Raw genomic sequence first — 18667 nt, 5'->3', positions numbered from 1 at the left:
GCTAGCAAAGTTTTTTTAAAAATGTTGATAACTTAAATAATATTCAAGCCAAGGAGAAATGTTCCCGTGTTTCAAATACTCCCTCATTCAGAAATACTTGTCGTGGAAATTTCTGGATGAGGGAGTATTCAAAATACGGGAAAAAGATTTTGTGCCAAGGAAAAATGTTCCCGTGGTTCAAATACTCCTATGAATGTGATTTTTTTGAAAATGTCTATACAGTGTAAAACAAATCGCATAATGTAGAAAAACTTTTTATACCTTAAAAAATGTACGTGACATTTTATTGAATTATTCCCACATTTTTTTTAAATGTTCATAGCATTTTTTTTTGAAAAAACTTATATACAATTAAAAAAAATCACGATAGTTAAACAATTATACGTGATAATTTAAAGAAATAATTACCTGTTTCCAAAAATATCCATGAAAACATTTATGCAATGCACGAAAAATTCCATAGTTTATAAAAATATTTTTTGCCGAAATATAAAAATGTTTATTGCCATGAAAAAAATACGAAATGTTTATTTGGGAAATTTAACCTTGTATTCAGAAAAGTGTTCAAAACATCTATGTAATAGAATAATATACAGTCATGTATTTGTAAAAGGATCCAACGTAGCTGTCGTTGCTCCCTACTAGGAATGCTCGTGGGCCACCATCTACATTGAGGCCCAAATCGAGCATAACTTACTGCTGCCCTTTTGAGGGCTAATAACTGAAGAGATCACATGAAGATTTTACCCGCTTGGGAGTTACTTTATGGGCAATTTGGAGCTCTAGAAGAAAGATCATACACGAGGAATCGAGGATATACATCAGTCGACGCATGCCACTAATGCTTTTATAAACTCGTTTATATCTGATTTGGAGGTGCTGGAGAAACCAACTGCTAAACACAGACGAGCTGCTCCGTCCAGGCCAACTAGTTGGATTGCACCACCAACGGGAAGGAGTAAAATCAACGTAGATGCAGCTCTCACCCGAAATATGCAGGTAGGGGCCATGGTTGCGGTGTGCAGGGACAGCCTTGGGAACTATATCGACACTTCCACTATCACTTTTGTTGGGATCTCATACCCTGCGACGCTGGAAGCTCTGGCAGTCACTAGTAGAAAAGGGGGCAATGGTTCAGGCCAGGTCAGCCCATTAATCTCGGTTCAACCCAGAACGGGGACCAATGGGGGCATTGGACCCGGTTCGTGAGCCCCGGGGGCCGGCCGGGCCACGTGGGCCATTGGTCCTGGTTCGTCTGGACCTTTTGGTCCCGGTTGGTGAGACAAACCGGGACCAATGGGCCTCGCTCCTGGCCCACCACCATTGGTCCCGGTTGGTGGGACGAACCGGGACCAAAGGCAGCCCATTAGTCCCCGTTGGTGGCACAAACCGGGACTAAAGGGGTGGTCCTCGTTGCTGCCAGAGTTTAGTCCCACCTCGCCAACCGAAGGGGGCTCACACCGGTTTATAAGCCCCCCCCCTCTCTGCCTTGTTGAACTGCTCTCAAAGTGAAAATAGATGCCCTTATACAGGAAATTTGACCTAAATTCATATTGAATTTCTCTGAAGTTAGTAGAAATTTATTATGAATTTAGGTCTAATTTTCTCTATAAGCGCATCTATGCTCATTTCTGAGTAGTTTTTTATATAGTTTTTTTTCTGCTATATTTATTTTTTTCTATTTATTTCTAAGTTGTAATAAGTTATTAAAAATAAAACAGATTTTAGTAAAGTTAATCACAATTATTTTTTCTTCTAATTATTTCTGAGTAGTTTTTTATATAGTTTTTTTTCTTTAATGCTATATTTATTTTTTCTATTTATTTCTGTGTGGTAATAAGTCATTAAAAATAAAAAAGAGGCGCAATGCTAGTTAATTCGCTTCAAACCTTTTGGAATAGTGTAAACTGCACTGCACATAGCTCCATGCAGTCTACCCTATTCCTCAAGGCTTGAAGCGAACCAACGTGCATGTGAGCATTGAGCCTCTTCTTCATCGTCTCTGCACTCAGGGCTTATAAACAGTTGCGAGTGCCTCTCGCTTGGCGATGTGGGACTAAAGAGGGGGCAATGGTCCAGGCCGGCCAGGTCAGCCCATTAGTCCCGGTTCAATCCAGAACCGGGACCAATGGGGGCATTGGACCCGGTTCGTGAGCCTCGGGGGCCGGCCGGGCCACATGGGTCATTGGTCCCGGTTCGTCTGGACCTTTTGGTCCCGGTTGGTGGGACGAACCGGGACCAATGGGCCTTGGTCCTGGCCGACCACCATTGGCCCCGGTTGGTGGGATGAACCGGGACCAAAGGCAGCCCATTGTGGTTCGGCCCTCGTGATACCATACCAACTTTCAACTTTCAACTTTTTCAGAGTTCATTTGAAATGCTTTAATGCAGACAACAAAAGAAAATAAATAATGCAGAAAACAAAAGAAAAAAACTGGAAAAAAATAAAATAAATAAAGCAAAAAGAAAACAAAAAAGTGTATTCAAATTTGAAAACTAATGGCACAAACAGAAAGTTTATAATTTTTCTAAAACTAAAAGCAAAAAGAATTAAAAAGTAAAGCAAAAAACAAAATAAAATAAATAATGCAGAAAACAAAACAAAAAATGGGGGGGGAGAAAATAGCAAAAATAAGTATTTTGTTGTAAGTAGAAACAAAATAAAATAAATAAAGCACGAAACAAAACAAAAAAACAAAAAAAGTGTTTTCAAATTTGAGAACTAATGGCACTAACAGAAAGTTTAAAATTGTTCTAAAACTAAAAGCAAAAAAGAATTAAAAAATAAAGCAAAAAAACAAAAGAAAATAAATAATACAGAAAACAAAACAAAAAATCTGGGAAAAAAAATAAAAATAGCAACAATAAGTAAAGGAAAAAAAGTGCCACCTACTAGGCACCAACGGCCTGAATACGACTAGAAACCCACCATGGGCCAGGATTCAGGCCCGCAGGTGGCCCAGTAGGCCCATCAGGCAACGCGGTAGTAAGTAGGCCCGTAAGCCTGAAGTGGAGAGGAGCTCGAGAGGGGTGCGGCAGTGGGGCTTATAAACCACTGCGCGCCCCTCTCAGCTAGCGAGGTGGGACTAAACTTTTGTGCCGCACCGTGCCAGCACACGACCATTGGTCCCGGTTCGTGGCACCAACCGGGACCAATGCCAGCCCTTTAGTCCCGGTTGGTGGCACCAACCGGGACCAAAGCCCTCTGCTTACCGCCCTTTGGGCTGCTGAAAAGAGGCCTTTGGTCCCGGTTGGTGGTTCCAACCGGGACTAAAGGCTTTGCTATATAAGAAAAATTTCAGAACCGCATCCCCACTTCGATCTCTCCTCCTCCTCTCGATCTCCCGACGCCGTCGCTTGCCGCCACCTCGCCGTCGCCGCCCCGTCGCCGCCCCGCCCCGATGCCGTCGCCGCCCTGCCTCGCCCCGATGCCGTCGCCGCCCCGCCCCGCCCCGCCCCGACGCCGTCGCCGCCCCGCCCCGCCCCGCCTCCATCGCCGCCCCGCCCCGCCCTGCCACCCCGACGTCACCTCCCCCGACGTCGTCGCCGCCCCGCGCCGCACCTCGCCTTCGCCGTCGCCGTCGCCGTCGCCGTCGACCTCGCCGTGAGCAATTTAGATTTTTGTTAGATTTTTGTGATTTTTGTTAGATTTTTTTGTAGTTTATAGATTTTTTTTGTTAGATTAGATGCGTAGTAATTTAGATATGTAGTTCATAGTATGTTAATTTAGATTGTGTAATTAATTTGTTCATATTGTGTTAGATTTTTTTTTCTGTTAATAGATTTTTTTGTTAGATTTTGTATGATTTTTTATGATTTTTGTTAGATTTTGTTAGATTTTTTTAGATTTTTTTGTAGTTCATAGATTTTTTTGTTGGATGTGTAGTAATTTAGATGTGCAGTTCATAGATTTTCTGTTCATAGAATCTTTATGATTTTTTTCTGTTGTAATTTTGTTTATAGAATTTTAATGATTTTTTTGTTCATAGTAAGTATTTAGAAAAATGAAAAAAATAAGAAGAGAAAGTGTTTAATATAATTAGTTAGAAAAATACTAGTTTATTTTTAGTAATTCTACTTTATTTTATTTATAGTAAGTGCTTCATATATAGTTGAACTAGCTAGTTGATTTAATAAACTACTTTATTTTACTATATATAGAAGTAGTTTGTTTTTAGTAAGTACTACTTTATTTATTTATAGTAAGTGTTTAGTAGTTGAACTAGCTAGTTGATTTAATTAATAAAACTACTTTATTTAACTATATATAGAAGTAGTTCCCGCATCGACGTCGGCGATGCCTATCCCGCATCCTCGTCGTCGTCGACTCGGCGGTGGAGGCTTGCTAGATCAGGGCCATGTTCGGGACTGGGCTCCGCCGGGCTGGTATTGGGAGGTGCTACCTTCCGGGGGACGTAGGTTGGTGAGGAGGCAGCCCATTGTTGACCCGATCCTTGTTTGGTGGCGGTCGCGTGGTCCAGTGACGGTGCCGAGGCTTCCGGACACCGCGGAGGTGGTACGTCACCGTGTCAGCGAGGAGGACGAGCACGTCCGTCGCTACATGGTTGCATTGGAGGGCAGGTTCGACAATACCTGGCAGGTTCTCCAGGGATCTCACTGGAGCTATGATCCTGTGATGGTTCCTTATCTTTGGGTGTCCACCGCCCGCGTCGATACCCGTCGGGCGCTACGGTTCTAGTTGTATTAGTGATGCTATATTAGTGATAATATTCGACGATGTACGAACACCAAGAGATGATGTACTTTTGCTTATAATTATTGAATGCATGCTAATTTGAATACTACTTTATTTTATGATTTGGTTTTGCTTATTTTATGATTTGGTTTTGCTTACTGAATGCTCATATTGGATAAGTTCTCCTTCATTCCCGTGTGCTAGACAATTTGATGTAATAATGCACTCGGGAATGAAAGGAGGAGCTACGTACATCACCGATAGTCAACCCGTGATTAATAATCTAGTTTAATATTTGAATTATGAACATAGGCCGGAAATGTCGTACTCGGACGACGAAAACCGCCCGGGGGAGTGCGACTGGTGCCACGACGATCGAGGTATCTGCGACAGGTTCATTGAGCTGGACGAAGATCGTCGCTTCAGCATTAAGCTCGAGGAGACCTTCGATGTTCATACGGTACGCAACCGATGATTAGGTATCTGCAACATTTTTTCGTAATTACTCATGACTTCAACTATTTTAATCATGACAATATTTTTCATCTTTTCCAATTCGACTAGCTTATCCCATGCTTTGCAAGACGCTATGTCTTGGAGAGGATGGGTTTTGAAGACCATGAAAGTTTCGAAACCAAAAAAATTATCCTAAGTACCCATCATGGTGTGGATTTTCAAGTAAAGCTGTACAATGCTCAGAGTGTAACCCATTTTGGTTGCAAAAATTGGGAAGCACTTTGCAAGATGTATGGTTTTGATGAGGGTATGCTTGTTACCATGGATCTTGGTGATCCTACAATCGAGCAAGAGAGACCTACGATTTTCGTCCTTGTGGATACACCTCCAATTCTTCCCCCATGTGAGCTTAACATAGTTATTAAGTAATTTATATTGTTTATTTCAAAATAGTTGACAACTTATTCTCCATTGACAGCTTATTTTCATTCTTCAAAGAATGTGCGGAAGATGGTAGACAGAACCTACTACACCGAAGGCTCCGAACTAACTTATCAGGAGAAAAATCATCTGGTCGCATTTTGTACTGATCTTGAGAATTACAATGTCTACAATCGAACTCCTCAACATTATGGTCAATACGTGCCACTAGTGCACGTGTTGAACTACGGTAACTACCATGGAGATACCCTGGTAAGATTTTTTACTATTACGACATCCGTGCATCTTTTTGCACACTTCTAAAACTAGTACATCATATCATTGCTAACTACGAAGTTATTACTATGTTTTTCAACAGATAATCCCGAATGATTGTGTGCCTCATCTGATGTATACACACGGTAGCCTTCATGTTTTGAACATACAACCAGGTCTTCCTACGAATCTGAACTGTCCATACCGGGTTTCTAAAAGAAGTGGAGACATGACAATCAAAGAATGGAAAAAATGTATGGACAGTCGTAAGGAGCTTCTTGGAAGCAACATTCAGCGAAGGGCAAAAATTGGAGACAGGATGATCGCCATTCTTCATAATGGAGAGTCAGGGTCTATATTGTTTTATGCTATTTTACCTTAAGGGTGTTTAGGTCCTACCTGATACTGATGATCATGTGTTAAGAACAATTATGTAGGGTTGGGTTCGATGACTATAAGGATGATGATCGTATGACTTATTATTAATAACGAGTAGAAGTTGTATGATGATGCATGATTAGTAGGACGAGTACTTGTTATTATATATGCTGATGTATGCGAGCATGCATGAGTTATTATATCAGCGGGTAAAATGAACATATATAGCAGCAGCGTTGGTAAACCAAGGACGAAGATATAAGAGAGGACACTTCTCTCTATTAGCTAGCTAATATAACAACCTAAAAATAACCCCGAAAACCTCTAAAGCAGCCACTTTCCAAAAAAAACATGGACTTTTGGTCCCGGTTGGTGCCACCAACCGGGACCAAAGACCCCCTGACTGGGCTCGGCGCACAGAGCCACGTGGAGGCACATTAGTCCCGGTTCTTGTTTGAATCGGGACTAATGGGTGGAGGTATTAGTAACGGCCCATTAGTCCCGGTTCATGAACCGGGACTAAAGGCCCTCACGAACCGGGACTATTAGGTGTTTTCCTACTAGTGAGTACGAGAAGGCTTGTCACTTGCGGACGATCTTTATGAAAGGAGCATCTTTGTTGCATCCGATTGCAAGGTTGTCGTTGATGATATCAGGATGAGGAGTGGACCTGCTTATGGTGCGATTATGCGAGAGATTATCGATTATTTAATACTTTTGATACTTGTTCCGTGAGTCATGAGTATAGGAGCTCAAATATCTAGGCTCACAATTTAGCGAAGCATGCTCTCTCACTTAGGGTTGGTCGTCATGTTTGGTTAGGCACACCAGGTGATCTTACTTTCGTCCATGTAAACATTGTAACGAGTTAAATAAAAGCTTCGCGAGATTGTCAAAAAAAAACTAAAGAGATTAAGCCCTCATATTTTTTTGAAGAGATTAAAGAACATAACGTGGCAATCCTTGGTTGCATCGGAGATGGGTGTGGTTGACCGCACACAATCGGAGAGCTAACGATCGCGCCGAACAACTCTAGCAGACCCCGTAAAATGCCCTGATCCGCAAAATAACCGCCAAAATGCGGGTCGGCGCGGAAAATCCAGCCCGAACAGACCACGCAAACGCGGCCGGCCCGTAAAAAAAATTGAGGGGCGCGGCAAAATCTCGGCCCCAACCCGTGAATACGCAGGTTTCCGCCTCGCCCCTACGGTGCCCCGTATCGCAGGGAAGCGGTTGGCGGGAGGGACATTTCAGCCCGCGCCCTTTCCCCACCTCCTTCCGTCGCCGCCCGCCATTGGTTTCGCCCGTCCGCCGCCGGCGATTCCGGCAAAATATGCGGGCGGAATCACGCCACGGGGACGTCCCCCACCCTCCACCACCGATACGCTGCACACCCCCCCGGATATGGCGAGACGAGCCACCCCTGGTCGTCGTCGCCGCCGGGGATCGACCGCCCTCGAGCCGCCCCTAGTCGCCGCACGGGATCGCCCGCCCCACGAGCCGCTGGTGAGTGTTTGCTTGTGCTTTGTGCCGAGCGCTATGCATAGTTGGTTGACGCGGCATGCGATTTTTGTTCATGTAGATGGAATTGAGCCCGTGCGAGAAGTTTTTGCTCGACGATTCGTCCGATTCGGACGACTCAGATGTTGAAATGCTGCTTGCAAACTATCTGCAGCAGACGTTGGTGATGGCCCTTGCAGTGAAGAAGCACGAAGACGAGAACTGAAAGAGGTGGCGAGGATCGACCGTCGGGTGTCTTTGCATTCCTCGAAACCGCCATCTTGGAAACGAGATGTTGATGCAAGACTACTTCGCGGAGAATCCAACATATCCACCGCACCTCTTCCGGAGAAGGTACCAAATGCGCCGATTCCTCTTTGTGAAAATTGTTCAAGCTTGCGAAGCAATTTTTTGGTATTTTACTCAAAGAAGAAATGTCGCTGGCTTGAAGGGATTTAGTGCATATCAAAAAAATCTCGGCAGCTATGCGGGTGATTGCATATGGCGTAGGTTTGCTAAAGTGATCATCCGTGTCTTTGGTCCTGAATATCTTCGGGCACCCAACAGGATGACACAAAAAAATTGATGGCATCTAATGAGAGGAGAGGTTGGCCTAGCATGCTAGGCAACATTGATTGTATGCATTGGACTTGGAAAATTGCCCGAAGGCATGGCAGGAAATGTATGTGCAAGTCTCGTGATGCAACAATTGTGCTAGAGGCCGTAGCATCCAAGGATTTATGGATTTGGCATTGCTTTTTTGGTATGCCGGGCACTCTCAATGATATAAATGTGTTGCAACGGTCTCATTTGTTTGCTAGGCTTGCTAGTAGTGATGCTCCAGCTTGCAATTATACTATCAATGGGCACGAATACATAAAAAGATACGATCTTGCATATGGTATATACCCTCCTTGGTGCACATTTGTCAAGAGTATCAAGAAACCCAAAACTAGAAAACAATGTGAATTCGCAAGGGTGCAAGAGGCAACCTGAAAAGACCTTGCAAGAGCATTCTGAGTTTTGCAATCTAGGTTTCATTTTTCATGGTCCTGCTCGTTTTTGGGACAAGCGGACCTTGAAAAACATGATGACATGTTGTGTTATCCTTCATAATATGATTCTCGAAGATGAGAGAGGCATGAACTTGGAGTTCTTCTACGACAATGTGGGTAGCCGTGTCAAATCCGCTAGAGACCCTAACCACATTAGAGCTTTTCTTTAGACATACAAGGAGATTGAAAATGCAAACACCCACTTTCAACTTTAGGAGGATCGGATGGCTCTAACGGCTCCTGTACGACGAGGCGACCCGGGAGGCGATTCCGAGGACGTGGGGGCGGCAGCCCTCGGCGTGGCGGCGAGCGGCGGGAAGGCGGTGCGCCTAGGTGAGGGGCTGGCGCAGCGGCGCCCGGCGTCGGGCGAGCGGTCTCCGGGCCCTTTCCCCTCGGGCAGCCGGTTCTGGGCGCTGTCGGGGGCCGATTCCATCATCGACGAAGAGGAAGACCAGGTAAGTGGTCAGGTGACTGATGGTGGTTCACCGAGGCCTCGCATGGCGTGCTCGGTGGGTGACTTTGTCGCCCGGGCGGAGGAGCTTCGGGGCTCCTTCAAGGCTGACCGTCGTCGTGCTTTCGCACCTGGTGGCCATGGCGGGCGGCACCAGGCGGCGCAGATCTGGCGGCCGCCCAGGGGGGTGACGTGGGCCCAGAAGGGCGCTCCTATGCACTACCGATGGCGGGGCAGAGTGGCATGGTGGTGCCGTCGCGGCCCTCGGCCTCGGCGTGCTCGTCGTCGCCGTCAGGGGACAGTGGCGTCGGCAGCGGCGACGCCGCCCCTGCCAGGGAGCAGAGCCCCCAACCTAGGGTTGCGCTGGCTGGGCCGGTTTCTGGGCTGGGCGTGGTGGAAAGGCCGAGCCTACCCTCGTCTGGGCCAGGGGGCCCAGTGGGCGGTTTGTCCATTTCTCCGTTAGCTAGGGAGTCGGGGGTAGCACTGGTGAGTGGGCCTTGCTCTCCTGAGCCGCAGGCCCCGTGCCCTCCCGTGGCTGAACCCAGGCCCAGTGCGGGGTCGGTCGTGCAGCGGCCGCCTCCCATATATAAGTGGATGTGGCTGCCTTGGGGTGCCCTAGATCTCACTGTAGGGTTTCCCGCATCCCACTCGCAGGTGCGGCGCTTCAGGCATCTCGCTCGGCGTCTGATTCGCTCCGCTCCTCCACCTCACCTCGAGAGCTCGTTCGCGGCGGTGGTGCAGATGGGATCCCGACGCATTGAGAAGCTGCCCATGTCCCCTCCGGTTTCGGCGGCCGAGCGCCAGCGTGAGCTGGATCTGCGAGCGCAGGCGCTCTCCAAGAGGCCAGCAGGCCATGCGAAGGATGGGGGATGGGGGCCGCCACCTCCCTGATGGCTGGCTGAGCAAGAGCGGAAGCAACAGGAGGAGCGCAAGCGCAAGAGGAAGAAGGAGGAGTAAAGGCGGCGGGGGCTAGAGCAGAAGAAGGAGCTCAAGCGGAAGGAATCCCTCCTCCCTGCCGGCGGCAAACAGATCGGGGATCCCTTTGCCAAGAAGCAGAAGCAGAAGGGGGGAGCTTGCTGGACCCTAAGCGGCTGTCGCTGGCCCTGGAGGCGGGGCCGTCGGCTTCAAAGGGCTCGGCGGAGGCCCCCATCCCTGTGGAGGAGGCGGACGGGCCTGAATGCTTCAAGTGCGGCCGGGCGGGCCATTATCAAAATATGTGCACTTTCAAGCCTCTCTGCATTGTCTGCCATGAGGAAGGCCATGCATCGGCGCACTGTCCGTCGCGGGGCGGCCCTTGATGCTGCAGATCATGGGCAACACCATCCTCGGTGATGGCTTTTTCGGCCTTCTGTTTGTGGAATCGAAGGGTGAGGAGGTGCGCGCGCAGTTGGTGGCGGCCACGGCCGTCATCTCCACGGGGCCTGGTCTGCTATCAGTGCCCATTTTGGAGGCGGAGCTTCCCTACCTTTTCAAGGGGGGGGGGGTGGGACTGGAAGGTGACGGCGATCGGTGACAACATGTTCTTGGTCGTCTTCCCCAACAAGGCCATGCTACGGATGGCGACCCGCGGCGGAAAGCTCTTCCTCTCCCTCAACAATATCATGGCGGACATCAAGGAAGCACTGCCGGAGGAGCCCAAGGCCAAGATGATGCCTGATGTGTGGGTCAAGCTTTAGGGTGTGCCTTCCAAGCATCGCTGTGTGGATCATCTCATGGCCGGGACCGTCATGATTGGCCGGCCCATGGAGGTGGACCTGGCGTCGCTGGCGGGGCTTGGGCTGGTGCGGATGTGCTTCACATGCCGTGCTCCATCCAAGGTCCGTGTCTACATGCAGTTGTGGTTCAACAGTGAGGGATACACCATCAAGATGGAGATAGAGCAGGCTACTCCGCAGGGTGCGACGCCTCATCCTCCTACACCAGCTAGTTTGGGAAAGGGGCCGGACGACAAGGACAAGGACCACGACATGAGCATGGGGGATGACTCGATCGACACGGTTTCGTGGGACAAGCAGGGCCTCAAGGAAAAGGATCTGGAGGTCGTCGCCCCTGCAGGGGGGGTGCGACTGACATGGGCGAGCGGCAGGTCGGAGTTGGCAGCAATGAGACGGCTTTCAACCAGTACGGCTCCAACATGTCGCTTGATATGTCTCCGTCGTATCTACTTTTCCAAACACTTTTGCCCTTGTTTTGGACTCTAACTTGTATGATTTGAATGGAACTAACCCGGAGTGACGCTGTTTTCAGCAGAATTGCCATGATGTTGTTTCATGTGCAGAAAATAAAAGTTCTCGGAATGACCTGAAACTCCACGAAACATCTTAGAAAAAATAATAAAAAATCCTCGCCAAAGATGAAGGCCAGGGGGCCCACACCCTGTTCACGAGGGTGGGGGCGCCCCCCTTAGGGCGCGCCCCTACCTCGTGGGCCCCCTGGTGGCCCTCCGACACCAACTCCAACTCCATATATTGGCTTTCGGGGAGAAAAGAATCAGAGAGAAGAAATCATCACGTTTTATGATATGGAGCCGCCGCCAAGCCCTAATCTCTCTCGGGAGGGCTGATCTGGAGTCCGTTCGGGGCTCCGGAGAGGGGGATTCGTCGCCGTCGTCATCATCAACCATCCTCCATCACCAATTTCATGATGCTCACTGTCGTGCGTGAGTAATTCCATCGTAGGCTTGATTGACGGTGATGGGTTGGATGAGATTTATCATGTAATCGAGTCAGTTTTGTTAGGGTTTGATCCCTCGTATCCACTATGTTCTAAGATTGATGTTGCTATGACTTTGCTATGCTTAATGCTTGTCACTAGGGCCTGAGTGCCATGATTTCAGATCTGAACCTATTATGTTTTCATGAAAATATGTGTGTTCTTGATTCTATCTTGCAAGTCTATAGTCACCTACTATGTGTTATGATCTGGCAACCCTGAAGTGACAATAATCGGGACCACTCCCGATGATGACCACAGTTTGAGGAGTTCATGTATTCACTATGTGAAAGCACAAGTGCTCCCTAGGTGGTTTTGGTAATTGATGTCAACATATCTCTTGTTGGACTAACACTTTTATCTAGTATGTTTCAGATAAGTTCAACAATGGAGTGGCATGGACTAAAAGATGTGGCAGCTCCTTCAAGATGCTAAGGACAAAGGATTGGCTCAAGCTTCAAGCTCAAGACTCTTCATTTTACATTTTAGTGATCCCAGATCACATTGAGTCTATAGGAAAAGCCAATACTATCAAGAAGGGATGAGGTGTTGCTTAATGAGTTTCTTGCTCCACAGTGCTTAGTGATATGCTCCAAAACCCTCAACTACTTTCCCACTTCCACACATATGTCCTAAACCTAAAGTCAAACTCGGCACCACCGATTCTTTCTATCCGGCGCCACCGAGTTCAGATGTCATAGCCACTGCCACAAACCCTAGGCAAATCAGTCTCACCGATAGGGATCTCGGTCTCACCGAGATGGGATTGTAATCTCTCTGTGTATGTCCATTACCAAAATCGGTCTCACCGAGTTTGAGCAATCGGTACTACCGAGATTACAATGCAAACTCTCTGGTTAACTTATTACCAAAATCGGTCCCACCGAGTTTGAGTAATCGGTCCCACCGAGTTTGCCTGACCAACTCTCTGGTTAGCTAATTACCAAAATCGGTCTCACCGAGTTTGTGTAATCGGTCTCACCGAGATTACGTTATGCCCTAACCCTAACCATATCGGTCCTACCGAGTTGCATATCGGTCCCACCGAAAATCCTAACGGTCACTAGGTTTACTAAATCGGTCCGACCGAGTTTGTTGATTCGGTCCCACCGAGTTTGGTAAATTGTGTGTAACGGTTAGATTTTGTGTGGAGGCTATATATACCCCTCCACCTCCTCTTCATTCGTGGAGAGAGCCATCAGAACGAACCTACACTTCCAGCATCCTATTTCTGAGAGAGAACTACCTACTCATGTGTTGAGGCCAAGATATTCCATTCCTACCATATGAATCTTGATCTCTAGCCTTCCCCAAGTTGCTTTCCACTCAAATCTTCTTTCCACCAGATCCAAATCCTATGAGAGAGAGAGTTGAGTGTTGGGGAGACTATCATTTGAAGCACAAGAGCAAGGAGTTCATCATCAACGCACCATTTGTTACTTCTTGGAGAGTGGTGTCTCCTAGATTGGCTAGGTGTCACTTGGGAGCCTCCGACAAGATTGTGGAGTTGAACCAAGGAGTTTGTAAGGGCAAGGAGATCGCCTACTTCGTGAAGATCTACCGCTAGTGAGGCAAGTCCTTCGTGGGCGACGGCCATGGTGGGATAGACAAGGTTGCTTCTTCGTGGACCCTTCGTGGGTGGAGCCCTCCGTGGACTCGCGCAACCGTTACCCTTCATGGGTTGAAGTCTCCATCAACGTGGATGTACGATAGCACCACCTATCGGAACCACGCCAAAAACATCCGTGTCTCCAATTGCGTTTGAATCCTCCAAAACCCTTCCCTTTACATTCTTGCAAGTTGCATGCTTTACTTTCCGCTGCTCATATACTCTTTGCATGCTTGCTTGCTATATGTTGTGAATGTTAAACTTGTGCCTAAACTCCACTTAAACTTAAAGAAGTTAAAAACTGCAACTTTGGTACTTAGTGTCTAATCACCCCCCCCTCTAGACACCTCTTCTCAAGGTCCTACAAGTGGTATCAGAGCATTGGTCTCCATTGCCTTGGTTTAATCACCATTGGAGGAAGATGGATGAGTCTACTTTGGGGAGTCTTAGACATAGAGTGCCTATTCTTGATGGAGAGTATTTTCATGAGTGGAAAAATGAGATGCTTGTAATTTTCAATCAATATCATTTGAACAAGTACATTGCTAGCCCTTGTGCACCTCATGTTGATCCTATGCATCCTACTCTTGATGAGTCAATTGACATGATTAGGAATCTTAGAACTGTTAATCTTATCACTAGAGGCTTGCCTAGAAACTTGATTATAAACTTGCCTACTCTTGAGTGTGCCTACACTATATGGAAATTTCTTGAGGAACTCTTTCCAAATTATTCCTTGAAAATCTAGATGAAATTCTTCATAAGTCTATTGCCTTGAGTAAGATGAATACTAGTGATCCTATGTTTGGTGATCGTCTATTTGAACTTACAAACCTTATGCGTGCCAAAGGAGATGTTGGAATTATTGGTGATATTATTTCCGAAGCTATAAAATTCATAAGCAAGATCATTGTCAAACTCACTCTAACGAATTACCCTCTCTAGGATTTGATCCACCACATGACGATGTTGAACATGGATACTATGATGAGGATGATGATAGTGACTTCGATCTTGATGATGCAATGAGAGACTTTGGTCTTATGGCAAATCTTCGGGGATATATGTCAGGAGGAAAGGAATGGGTTCTTGATAGTGGATGTACCGATCACATGACCGGAGATAAAGACATGTTTCGTGAGCTTGCTGAAAATGATAGTCCTCGAAAGTATGTCACTTTCGGTGACAACTCAAAGGGTAAGGTGGTTGGCCTCGGTAAGGTGGCCATATCACATGATAGCTCCATACAAAATGTTATGCTCGTTGAATCTCTTGGTTACAACTTACTTTCAGTATCTAGACTTGCTAATTTCGGTTTCAATGTCCTATTTACTGAAGTAGATTGCCAAGTGTTTCGTCGAGACAATCATAAAATGGTCTTTACTGGTATACGTAGAGGTGATCTATACATTGTTGATTTCACTAAAAAGGCTTAACCTAAAACTTGCTTCATTGCTAAATCCTCAAAAGGTTGGTTATGGCATAGACGACTAGGTCATGTTGGTATGCGAAACCTTGACAAGCTTATTAAAGGGAATCATATCCTTGGTGTTAACGATGTCATATTTGATAAGGATAGACTTTGCAGTGCTTGTCAAGCAGGTAAACAGGTTGGAGGAAGGCATCCCGTGAAGAACATCATGACCACAAGGAGGCCACTCGAGCTACTTCACATGGATCTCTTTGGTCCCAACTCTTACAAGAGTCTCGGTGGAAATTCTTTTGGTCTAGTTATAGTTGATGATTTTTCAAGATTTACGTGGGTGTTCTTTCTCGATGATAAATCGCAGGTCCAAAAGATCTTCAAAAACTTCGCTAGGAAGGCCCAAAATCAATTTGAAGTGAAGATCAAGAAGGTTCGCAGCGACAACGGAACGGAGTTCAAGAACGCAAATGTGGACACCTTTCTTGACGAAGAAGGGATTTCACACGAGTTCTCGGCTACGTACACACCTCAACAAAATGGAGTTGTTGAGAGGAAGAACCGGACGCTCATCGAAATGGCGAGAACGATGCTTGATGAGTACAAGACACCGAAGCACTTTTGGGCAGAAGCGGTTGAGACAGCTTGTCATGCAACAAATCGCTTGTATCTTCACAAGCTACTCGGCAAGACGGCATACGAGCTCCTCACCGGTAACAAACCCCAAGTTGGATACTTTCGAGTATTCGGCTCAAAGTGCTACATTCTTGATAAGCATCGTCGTTCTAAATTTGCTCCTAAGTCTCATGAAGGTTTCCTACTAGGTTATGGCTCAAACTCTCACACTTACCGTGTCTACAACAATTTCACCCGAAAGGTTGAAGAGACGGTAGATGTGAAGTTTGATGAATCTAACGGCTCGCAAGTAGAGCAATTGCCAATTGATGTAGGAGACAAAGATCCTTCGGAAGCAATCCAAGACTTGTCTATTGGCAAGGTCCGTCCAACGGAGGTGAAGGAGAGTACCTCGTCCGTCCAAGTGGAAGCTTCTACTTCACGACAAGGTGAACCAAGAGTTGATACGGAAGCATCCACAAGTGGGACACACCAAGATGAAGAAAACGAGGAAGTGCATCAAGATGAACGTCAACAACCTCCTTCTCCACCACGACAAGAGAACGACAACGCCAACAATGAAGAAGGCCAAGAAGAAGAACAAGATGAAGAAGAAGTTCAACCAAGAACCAAGCAAAAGCTTTCACGAGTTCGAGCAAGAATTGCTAAAGACCATCCCGTCGAGCAAATCTACAATGATATTCAAACCGGGAGAATCACTCGCTCTAAAACTCGTTTAGCTAACTTTTGTGAAAACTATTCTTTCATCTCTAGCATTGAACCTATGAAGGTCGAAGAAGCATTGGAAGATCCGGATTGGATAAATGCTATGCATGAAGAGCTACACAACTTTGAGAGGAACCAAGTTTGGACATTGGTTGAGAAGCCCGACAACAACCACAACATCATCGGTACCAAATGGGTGTTTCGCAACAAGCAAGATGAAGATGGACAAGTAGTTCGCAACAAAGCACGTCTCGTCGCCCAAGGCTACACACAAGTCGAAGGTATGGACTATGGTGAGACTTATGCTCCCGTTGCTAGACTTGAGTCCATTCGCATCTTACTTGCCTATGCTAATCATCATGATATCACCTTGTACCAAATGGACATTAAAAGTGCTTTTCTAAATGGTGAAATAGAGGAGGAAGTTTATGTTAAGCAACCTCCCGGCTTTGTCAATCCTAAGAAACCCAATCATGTTTACAAACTTCACAAAGCCCTTTATGGTCTTAAACAAGCTCCTAGAGCGTGGTATAAATGCTTGACCAAGTTCCTTATTGAAAAAGGCTTTGAAATTGGGAAAATTGATTCCACACTTTTTACTAAAAGGGTTAATGGAGAACTATTTGTGTGCCAAATCTATGTTGATGATATTATATTTGGTTCAACTAACCCTCATTTTAGTGAAAAGTTTGGGAAGCTAATGTCGGAGAAGTTTGAGATGTCTATGATGAGTGAACTCAAATTCTTTCTTGGGTTGCAAATCAAGCAAACTAAGGAAGGTACTTTTGTTTCTCAAACGAAGTACACCAAGGACTTATTCAAGAAGTTCAATATGCAAGAATGCAAAGGTATGTCTACACCCATGCCTACTAGTGGACATCTTGACTTGACCAAAGATGGTGAACCGGTTGATCAAAAGGTTTATCGCTCTATGATTGGTTCATTGTTATATCTATGTGCTTCACGTCCCGATATCATGCTAAGTGTGTGCATGTGTGCACGATATCAAGCTGCTCCTAAAGAATGTCATCTTAAGGCCGTGAAAAGGATAGTGAGATACTTAATCCATACACCAAATTTTGGCATTTGGTATCCTAAGAGGGCCTCTTTCGATCTTGTTGGCTACTCCGACTCGGACTATGCCGGAGACAAGGTTGATAGAAAGTCCACTTCGGGTACTTGTCAATTTCTTGGTAGATCTCTTGTGTCTTGGTCCTCCAAGAAACAAAACTCGGTATCCTTATCCACCGCCGAAGCGGAATACATTGCCGCTGGTTCATGTTGTGCTCAATTACTTTGGATGACCCAAACTCTTAAAGATTATGGGATATATGTGAAACATGTTCCATTGCTTTGTGACAATGAAAGTGCTATCAAAATTGGTCATAATCCCGTACAACATTCTCGAACTAAGCATATTGAAGTTCGTCATCATTTCATTCGAGATCATGTTGCTAAGGGTGACATTGATCTTAAGCATGTTCGCACCGAAAAGCAATTAGCGGATATATTCACTAAACCTCTTGATGAGAAAGTGTTTTGCAGGTTGAGAGGAGAATTGAACATCATTGATGCTTCAAACTTGGAGTAGAAACTCCATTGGATACATGCAAGACATGAGCTTATGACTAATCCTTGATATTTCTCTTATGATGAAAATCTTATGTCTTGGATATATTTGTATCTTGCATGTTATCTAACCCATGTAGGTACTTGGTTGAATCAAATTCCATGAGATTGTAACCTACTCATATCTTGAGCAATCTCTACATCACCAAGTCTCTACACAATGGTGGTTGAAGACAAGGAAGCACGAAACCATTCAAACATATCCTTTGACAAATTCTATGTTGAGCTTCATGATTGTCATTTTTGGATACACAAGTGCTCTTCCTTGCAAGAACTAACCCATGTAGGTAGATGGACTCAAATTCCAAGTGGTGCTCCCAACTCTTGATGAGCTACATCAACCTTGAGCAACCCACACAAGTTCAACTACATGGTCAACACCACCAACCAAGGTATGTTATTCCATCTTAGAGAAGATTTACTCCAAGTCATGAGCTAAAGTAACTCGACAAGATGTGAATACATCAAGATGCTTAAACGAAAAATGGCAACCCCATTTTGAGCTTAAACGATGAGTATGACCTATGATCAAGTGATCTCACTTGACTCCTAAGTCAATATACTCTAACATAGGTGACTTTGTCGCCGACCATCTCTAGATGAAGTTCTCTTGTGTTCTTTTCTGTGTTTTTGCATTTGTCTCATGTATATTGTTTCCCTTTAAAAAAACTTCATCTAGATTTCTTTTTGTTTGCTCTGCATTTTCTGCATCCAATTCATT

Source organism: Triticum aestivum, chromosome 7B (assembly GCF_018294505.1).
Source record: "Triticum aestivum cultivar Chinese Spring chromosome 7B, IWGSC CS RefSeq v2.1, whole genome shotgun sequence".
Taxonomy (NCBI): Eukaryota; Viridiplantae; Streptophyta; class Magnoliopsida; order Poales; family Poaceae; genus Triticum; species Triticum aestivum.
The sequence above is the reverse complement of the archived record's forward strand: the minus strand, read 5'-3'. Positions refer to the sequence as shown.